Source organism: Equus przewalskii, chromosome 6 (genome assembly GCF_037783145.1).
Source record: "Equus przewalskii isolate Varuska chromosome 6, EquPr2, whole genome shotgun sequence".
Lineage (NCBI taxonomy): Eukaryota > Metazoa > Chordata > Mammalia > Perissodactyla > Equidae > Equus > Equus przewalskii.
In genome coordinates this window covers 24,406,662-24,415,226 of record NC_091836.1, presented here as the reverse complement: position 1 = coordinate 24,415,226, position 8,565 = coordinate 24,406,662, and the positions used below count along the sequence as shown (strand labels likewise).

The 8,565-nt window shown below is 45.8% G+C and overlaps 1 long non-coding RNA gene across 1 annotated transcript in view; it reads right to left on the bottom strand.

Moving 5' to 3' along the window:
• Nucleotides 1–215: 215 nt before the first annotated feature.
• LOC139084079 (uncharacterized) overlaps nt 216–8,565 on the bottom strand; it is a 119,650-nt gene continuing 111,300 nt past the window's right edge. The window contains exons 4-13 of the long non-coding RNA XR_011541346.1: nt 6,845–6,924; nt 6,054–6,154; nt 5,802–5,886; nt 5,090–5,251; nt 4,146–4,241; nt 3,895–4,045; nt 2,865–2,917; nt 2,403–2,560; nt 1,376–1,540; nt 216–550 (exon numbers count right to left, since the gene is read on the bottom strand). This is a non-coding gene — a long non-coding RNA (uncharacterized lncRNA). The remainder of the gene's footprint in view (nt 551–1,375; nt 1,541–2,402; nt 2,561–2,864; nt 2,918–3,894; nt 4,046–4,145; nt 4,242–5,089; nt 5,252–5,801; nt 5,887–6,053; nt 6,155–6,844; nt 6,925–8,565) is intronic.

Sequence of the window (8,565 nt, the reverse complement as noted above, 5' to 3'; positions counted from 1 at the left end):
GCGGCGTCCCACATACCACAACTAGAAGGACCCACAACTAAGAATACACAGCTATGTACCTGGGGGCTTTGGGGAGAAAAAGGAAATAAATAAAATCTTTAAAAAAAAAAAAACCAATATAGTGTCGTGAAAGATCATGGTACTTTAAAAATCAAGTGATCTCAAGTTTGAGTCTGAACTCTGCCGTTTATGAAATGTTTGTTTTGCACAACTTATTTAACCATTCTGTTTTATTGATCTACTGTTGCATGGCAAAATGTTTGAAAACTTAGCGGCTTAAAACAACACACATTTATTATCTTACAGTTTCTGTGGGTCAGAAATCCAGATGCAGCTTAGCTGGGTCCCTGCTCAGGGTCTCCCAGGCTGCAGTCAAGGGGTCAGCTGGAGCTGCAGACCTCTCAAGCCTAGACCAAGGTGGGCACACTTCCAAGCTCAGTCACGTGATTGTTGACAGCATGCAGTTCCTCCTGGGCTGTTGGCTGGAGGCCTCCCTCAGTTCCTTGCCATGTGAACCTCTCCATAAGGCAGCTCACAACACAGTAGCAGGCTTTCATCGGAACGAGCCAACAAGAGAAAAAGATGGAAGTTATGGTTTTTTATAACCTAATTTCAGAGTGACTCCTATCACTTTTGCCATATTTTGTTTGTTAGAAACAAGTCACTAGGTCCAGCCCACACTCCAGGGGAGGGAATTACACAAGGACAAGAATTCCAGGAAGCAGGGGTCCTGAGGAGCCATTTTGCAGCTACCTACTGCATCTTCTCAACCTCGGTTTCCTCATCTATAAGTGAGCATTCTAATAACTACCTCAAGGGTTGGAGAAAGAATCAAATGAGACAGTGTATAGGTTAGTGCCTGGAAGAATGCATGGCACACTGAGGATGAGAACCCCTCCCCTCCTCTGCTGGCATGTCACACAGATAAGTTCAGAGGTTTACATGCAAAGAAGGCTACAAAGCTTCTAAGAATGAAGCAAGAGGGATACAGCAAGCAAGTCAGAGGGTCCCAGGAAACAAGAATGATAGCAATGGGAGCATTTGAGTTCTCTGGACAGGGTCAGAGGCAAGTCATCAGGTCATCCCTGAGGCAAAAGTTTACAGGGAGTCCTGCTCAGGGGCTGAGACCCCAAAGCCTGGGTGCTCATGAGGATATAAACAAGGGCCAGGCTAAGAGCAAGCAGCCTCATGGCCCAGGACCGCTGACTCCCCATCCCGGTCCAACCCATCGCCTTCCCCAGTGGCTTCTGACAGTCCCATGAACAGGCCTAGAGGGGCTCCATAAATCCTGAGGTCTCTTCTTCCCCCAAGGTCAGTGGACTGTGGAGCCAGCTCTGAGCATTGATCACTTTCACTTTCCTTCTCTGATTCTCACCAGTTCATTAAAGCTTGACCTTCCGGGCTTCTTCGGCTACTGTGGATGTCCAGCCAGAGAGACCATTATATTTTAAAGGCTGTTAAACTGTCCAATGATATTTTAGCTTTCTTTTTATATTTGATAGCAAATCATTAATCACACGTGTAAACTTCCAAGTAAAAACTAGGGAGAAATAGGTGGAGAATTATGTGAAATTACAGTGGAATGAAGCAGTTAAATTTCTCTCCATCAGCTGAGGCGAGGCAAGGTGAGGTGAGATGATGGTCAATTATCTTTTCCCACTCACTGATAAATCGCCAACACCATTGAGACTGTCAGTGCCTGACTCATGACAAGCAGAGAGGGGCTTCAACATGACCAGAGAACTGGGAACGCAGACTAGTTTCGCAGATGGTGCTGGGGCTTCTCTAAGCCAAATCTTGACTTGCTGGCCAGGAACATTAGCACGGGCCCTGACCGCGTCCTGGGACGCCCCCTTTCTTTTCTGACCACTGCCCCTACTCTATCCTTCCTCCCGCTTGTTAGGCTCAGAAAGCAGCAGCAGCCGTCCCCAGCGCCTGCATGCTGCTCTCCATCAGGACATCCAAAATGGACCTCATTAGTCTCCTCTCACATTCCTCGTCTCAGTTAATGGTGCCATCATTCACCTAGGTTATTTAACTAGAAACTTCACTGTTGACCCAAACACCCCTTTTCCTCACCTCCCCCGACCAGTTCACTCATCCCTGCGTCTGGTCTGTTGTGAACACAATTATCGGTCCTACCCACCACCCCCCTCCCCATAACCTCTGCTGTTGCTTCAGCCCAGGCCCTTATCACTTTTTCCCTAATCTACCAGAAAAGCCTCATACCTAGTCTCCATGGCTTTGATGTTTCCTCCCAAACACACACTCACCCTTACACTTGCACACACTTCTCCACACTCCTGCCAGTTTTTTTTTAAGGCACGTTCATGATTGTACCTCTTTCCCGTTTGAACTTCAGAAGCTTCCTCTTGGTTTAGGAAAAAGCTAAGACATCTCACCTGGTCCATCATCTCCCGCAGCTGTCCTGACACCCATGGGCCATCACCAGACAGAGGAGCTCCAGTTTTCCTCACATGCTCCTCTGGTGTGCATGCCTTGGTTCGTGTGCGTTCCTCTGCCGGAGTTCCCTTTCCCTCGTAGTCTAACTGGCAAACTTCTACGCAGCCCTCAAGATTCAAATCAAAAGTCACCTCCTCCGAAAAGTTCTCCCAGACTCTCCTCCAACAGTTAGCCGATCTCTCACTGTAGAACCATGCTATCCCTCCACTGTTTGCTGATTTTTATTTTTACATATTTCCCACCGCCCCACTAGACTATAGGGTCCTTGAATAAAGACCACGGCTTGTGCTCTAGCAGCCAGCCCCATCCTAGGCTCAGAGGCACACTGAGTGTTTGTTGATCAGTGAATTGCCGTGGACTGCAGAGTAAGGCAAACCCAGGTTAAAACATTGCCCTCCCACCTGCTAACTCTGTGACCGCAACAAGATTTCTGTGTCTTGGAGCTCCATTCCTTCTGTAAAATGAAAATAATTACTTCAACCCTATAAGAATAGTATGAAGACAATAAATGAGATTTAGAAAATGCTCAACTGTTGGGAGAGTAAGGAAAGGGGAGGTGTTTGAGATGAAGCTGAAGCGTCTAGAAATAACTCAGGTGAAAGAAGTTACCATAAAGTGAGAGGGAATGTCAGGTGAGGAATAACGTAGTAAGGAACTCGACATAGAGTAGGCATTCAACTCCGACCTTCCTTATGGAAGTCTAACAACTGGAGAATAGAAGGAAATAGTAAGGACGTCCCTTAAATGCCCCCATTTTATTTTTTTCATTTACTGTTTTTTTTAATGACCTGGATAGATGCCAAGGCATGCGGTTGGGGTGAAAACTCTCTATTTGATATCAAAGTCCCCTATAGACTCTAAAACAAACACACTGAAGAATCCAGTCATTCCCCTAAGTGGCTCCAAACTTGCTTGTCTGGCACCACATCATGTGTACAGGCAAATACAGCTGGACACGCAGGTAGGGAGTGCATGCCTTTGCAAGCCTGCCTGTGCCAACATGGCACCAGGGGACCCTGTCTGTGACAGGAGAACTGGGAAGCAGGCTCCTGAGTGACAGTAGCTCATGTTGGACCCCGAGTTTCTGGCCCCCATGCAGTTGACCCTGCCCCCAGGTGGGGAGTTGCTGCCTGGGAAACAATGGAGGGAGAGAAAGAAGGGCCAGCTAGGAAAGCAGGGCCCGCAAGTAGAAGGGTTGGATCAGACTGCAATGGCCCCAGGAGCCAGGCAAGAGTGTTCAGAGAGTTCTAGATAAAGGAGAAAGGAGAAAAAGGGCCACAGCCCAGCTAATACGGCCTGGGCACAGGAAGGAAATAGGAAAACCAGACAACCCTAAGAGCAGAGAGAACCCATATCTAACACAGAGTATTTGGCAAAGAAATAATCCAGATACAGAATTGGGTGGGTTGGAATGGGGTGGAGGATGCTTACCTAGGGTTGACATTGGCACAAAGATGCCAAGTCTTCCACAGCAGCTTTTCTTTGCCAATCAGAAAAGCCCTGCCTGAACAGGGATGATTCAGAGACATTGGACTGAACAGGAGAAATGGCAGCACCTCCACGCATGAGGGCAGGTCCCATCCTATCAAACATTACAATGAGTGGTGCATGTCAGTCCGCATGCAGATCTACTACCCATGAGCATCAGCAGAACACCTGGCATAAGAGGCCTTGATTCTTACCCCTTCACAGCTTGGAATGAAGCAGCTAGGTTTTCTTGTATCTAGTCCCAGTCACATCCTGTCTTCTGACTCCTAGGTAAGCAGAGGACCTTAGGGCTACAAGATAGCATATAATGCATCTCTTTTTATAGATAGAACAAAATTTCTAGAAAGGTTAAATGACTCCTCAAGCAATATGACCACTCTCTGGAAGAAAAAGACTGAAATTCATTCTTTTAACATCCAATCGCAGGTTCTCTCCACTCTACCAAATAGCCAACCACGTGTCAAAGGGGATCGACTGCAGAGTGGAATTAATTTTGGGGGGAAACTACTCTTTTATTTGGAAAAACATCATCAAAAGAAGCATTTTACCAACGCAAATTGAAAGCAAGGACACACTCAAACTCTTGAGGAAGATCTGGGAGCTATGAGGTAATGCAAATCTTGATGCTTCAAATTGAGCTGTATAGTATTATGCATTTAGAGTAATTTATCCTGACCATTTCTCTACATATTTGATTGGAAAATTTCTCTTTTTCTAAATCTAAATTTTAGGAGAACTATGCCTGAAAATTACTCTTTGTTTTTGAGAGATGTATCCATGTCCTTGTTTGTTATGCAGTGATTTACTCCCCAAAGATCAAGTTTGGAGACTGAAAGAAGGGAAATGTAGGCTTTTACTTTGAGGTGAAGGACAGAATTGGGCTATATCGGGCACAGCACAACCTAGACTAGACAGTTTATGTCAGCATATGACATTATCTAATACTGAATAAGATAGACTTTGGTTAATGCCTTGCGGAACCATTATACTGGTGTTTGAGATTGTGCAGACAGATACAACCTTGAGAGGGAGTTGAAGTTTCCCCTGAAAGTAATAGATATTTTCACCATCAGTCATCCTAGGGTAAGGTTAATCTTGGGACAAAAAAAAAAAATGAGGAAGATGAGAAAATACCTACCTTACGATTTGGGGAATCAGAGTCAGTTGGTCTGGAATCAGGAGAGATGGGGGAGACATGGCACCTGCCACATGGAAGTGGAACAGCAGCTGGGCAGAGATCTAGCCCAGTAAAGGACTCTCGAGTGGAGTTCATGCCTGCAGATTCCAAGGATAGCCAACGCTAGAAGCAATGAACTTCTGTTATATTCAAGGCTTTAGTAAAGGTTTGTTAAAAGTCATAGCCTGACCTCAGTTGGGCTGATGGGAATTGGGAAAGGCTAAACCTCAGGTTTAAGAAGGAGGAGCCAAGGGAAGAATGGGTGTCCCTCCCCCTGAAGCCAGCTTTGGGGTTATCAGTGGCAGCAGCCTCCAGCTAGAAAGTTAGGATCAGTCAATGCTTTCTGTGAGATCATCAGCAACAGATGCAGTAATAGGGGAGGAAGATTAACGGACCAAAGAGACCAGGGAAGAGCCTGAAGTTCTCATTCCAGAAGAGAAATAGTGGGGACAAGCATTTTGATGGGGGTTAATTTGGGGCAATTAGACAAGTGGGAAAATATACCAGGTTTTAAAATTCTCTTGATTGCAAGCAAGAGCAATTAGCTCTGGCTAGCTTAAGAAAATTTTCTTTAACAACCAGGATGAAGGATTTATTGGAAAGATAGTTGGACATCTCATTGAACAGAAGGAAGAGTTGGAAAATCAAAACCCAGGAAGGAATAGATTCTCACCCATGGGAGTTGATGGAACCTCTGTATAAGGTGCAGACAACAATGTGGCTTGTCTCTGATATCCAATCAAACTCTGTTTCTTCTTCTTTGAGAAGTCCAATTCAGAAAAGAAATAATCAGAATGGCTTGAGGGACAATAGAGATCTACCCCTGTGTGTAATGAGAGGAAGGACATTTTCTCCCTCTTCCTACACTGCTCAGGTCCATAAAATAACTACTTCCTTCTACAGACAATAACTACAGAAATATTACCTCTATTTCCTCCACGATGTACTCCTGTCCCCCTCACTTCTCTCCAAGAGGACGGTATTGGCTGTCTATTGTTGCATAACAATTATCAGAGACTTAGTGACCTAAAACAACATGCATTTGTTATTTTACAAATTTCCGTTGGTCAGAGTCCAGACACACCTTAACAGGGTTCTCTCCTCATGGTCTCAGAAGGCTGTGGTCAAGGTGTTGGTTGGGCTGTGCTCTCATCTGGAGGCTCGACTGGGGAAGGCTCTGCTTCCAAGCTCATTCACATTGTTAGCAAAATCCATGTATGACTGAGGACGCCGATGTTTTGGTGATGTCAGCTAGAGGCTGCCCACTTTCAAAGAGACCACTCCAATTCCTTGCCTTGTGAGCCTCCTTTAACAGGGCAGCTTACTCCATTAGGCTAGCAAGGAGACTCTCTCTCCCAGGAAATAACCCAGTCTCTCTTTTAAGAGCTTTTACCCGAAGAAGTCAGGCCCACCCAGAATAATCTTTTTGATTAACCTCAAATCCACTGACTTGTAACTTTAATTGCATTGCAAAATCCCTTCACCTTTGTGATATTCTTTTGACTAGAAGCTGGTCACAGGTCCTGCTCACACTTTAGGGGAGAGGATTATACAGGGCGTGAATCTGAGGAGCTGGAAATCATGAGGACCACCCTCATGGACATGTGCCACCAAGACTTATAACCAATCAGATATATGGCCAGTAAGGCTTTGAGCTCCTCCTTGGCCTGTGCACTCTCTCTCTCTAATGACTTCTCATTCCTCATCTGCCCTTACCCAGGCCACAGCATCCTTGTCTCCTCCATGGAGTCAGCTCCCCAGGGAGGCCAGCAGTCACTCAACTTCTCTGCCTGCGACTGAATAGGAAATTTCAATTCATGAAGGAAGGGAAAAAAGCCCATGTGCCAAACCTCATTAAGCCTCAGCTCTAAATCTTATCTTCCCACTCAACTTTACCACCCACAAAACTGATATATTGGCCCTTGTCGGATTCCTATGTCTATTTTCCAATTGTTTCAGAACTCAAATGGGCGAGCTTTGACTTTTTAGAGCCTCCAGTCCCACTTGGTGTTCTGAGGACTGGGGCCAAAGGCGTGAGAACCATCCTCTGCTTGGCCGCCACCCAGGAGGTACCCCCTCTGGGCCCCGATTTGGATGTAGAAGGAACTGAAAACTGCTTTTGGTAGTTGCAGGCTACTGAGACCCAAGACACTTTAACACAAGTGAGAAAAAAGTACATAGCACATCACTGTCGCTTGCCTTGTGGCTATGTGGCCACAGGCATGCTTTGCCACCCACCAGCCTATCTGCTCTTCCATGCCCATGTCTTTGTCATGACGTGAACCCCCTCCAGCCTTTCTGGGGCCACAAATCTCAACATATCACCTTGTCCCACAAGTGATAAACAGACAGTCAAAACTAGAACCCCCTTGTGTTCCACCATTCTCCCAGACCACATCCTGACAAGGAGGAGGCGAATTTACAAGAACCCCCTTACTTACAAGTGTCCAAAAGAGAAACTGAGGAACAGAAAGGGTAAGTAACTGTCTCAAAAAGCACACAGGAGTCAGCAGCCACACGGAGAGTTTAACTCTTTTCTTTGCAGCCCCTGACACCACCCTGCTCCCTTCATAGAGAGCTGAAGTGAATTAACCCTTCACGTGCCCAGGGTCTCCTGGGAAATGGACTGCTGATATAAATAAGCTGGGAACCCAGGGCCCCACGGGGGTCAGTTCATGGGGCACCTCAGTTAAGATGGTTAATAACCACAGCAACATGATTTATTACTTAGCACTTGAAGGGAGCCGGCTGTGGCTGTGGGCGCCTCCTGCCCAGCCCAGCTCCCTTCATTTGCATAGGTAATGGTCATGTTATTAACAGCTCATTAGTGTCAGGCCCAGATGACCAGAAAGGCAGACTCGGTGGACTGAAGGGAAAGAGCATCTTGTGTTTCAGGGGAAACCCCAGCAGGACTCTTATTCCAGGACCAGGAAGGGGCCCATGTGACCCAGTCACAGATGAGAGGGTCCGAAAGCAGGCATCTCTTAATGACAAAGTATAACTCTAAAATAACACCAATACTTACAATAGGAGTCTCACATGTGATATACCCTTGATATGACGTGATGAAAATGACACTTTACCTCTGTAGTCTTCCTCCCCAAAACCCAGAACTCCGGTCTAATTATGAGAAAAGCACCACACAATCACATTTGAGGGCCATCCTACAAAATACCTGAGCAGTCCTCCACAGAGCTGTCAGGGTCATCAAAAACGAGGAAAGTTTGAGAAATGGCCGCAGCCAAGAGGAGCCTAAAGAGACACGAGAACTACCTGTAATGTGATGTCCCGGATGGGATCCTGGAATAGAAGGACGTTAGGTAAAAACTAAAGAAACTGAAGTAAACTATGGACTTAATAACAATAATTTATCATTATTGGTCCATTAGTTGTAACAAATGTACCATAGTAAGGTAAGATGTTAATAATAGAAGTAA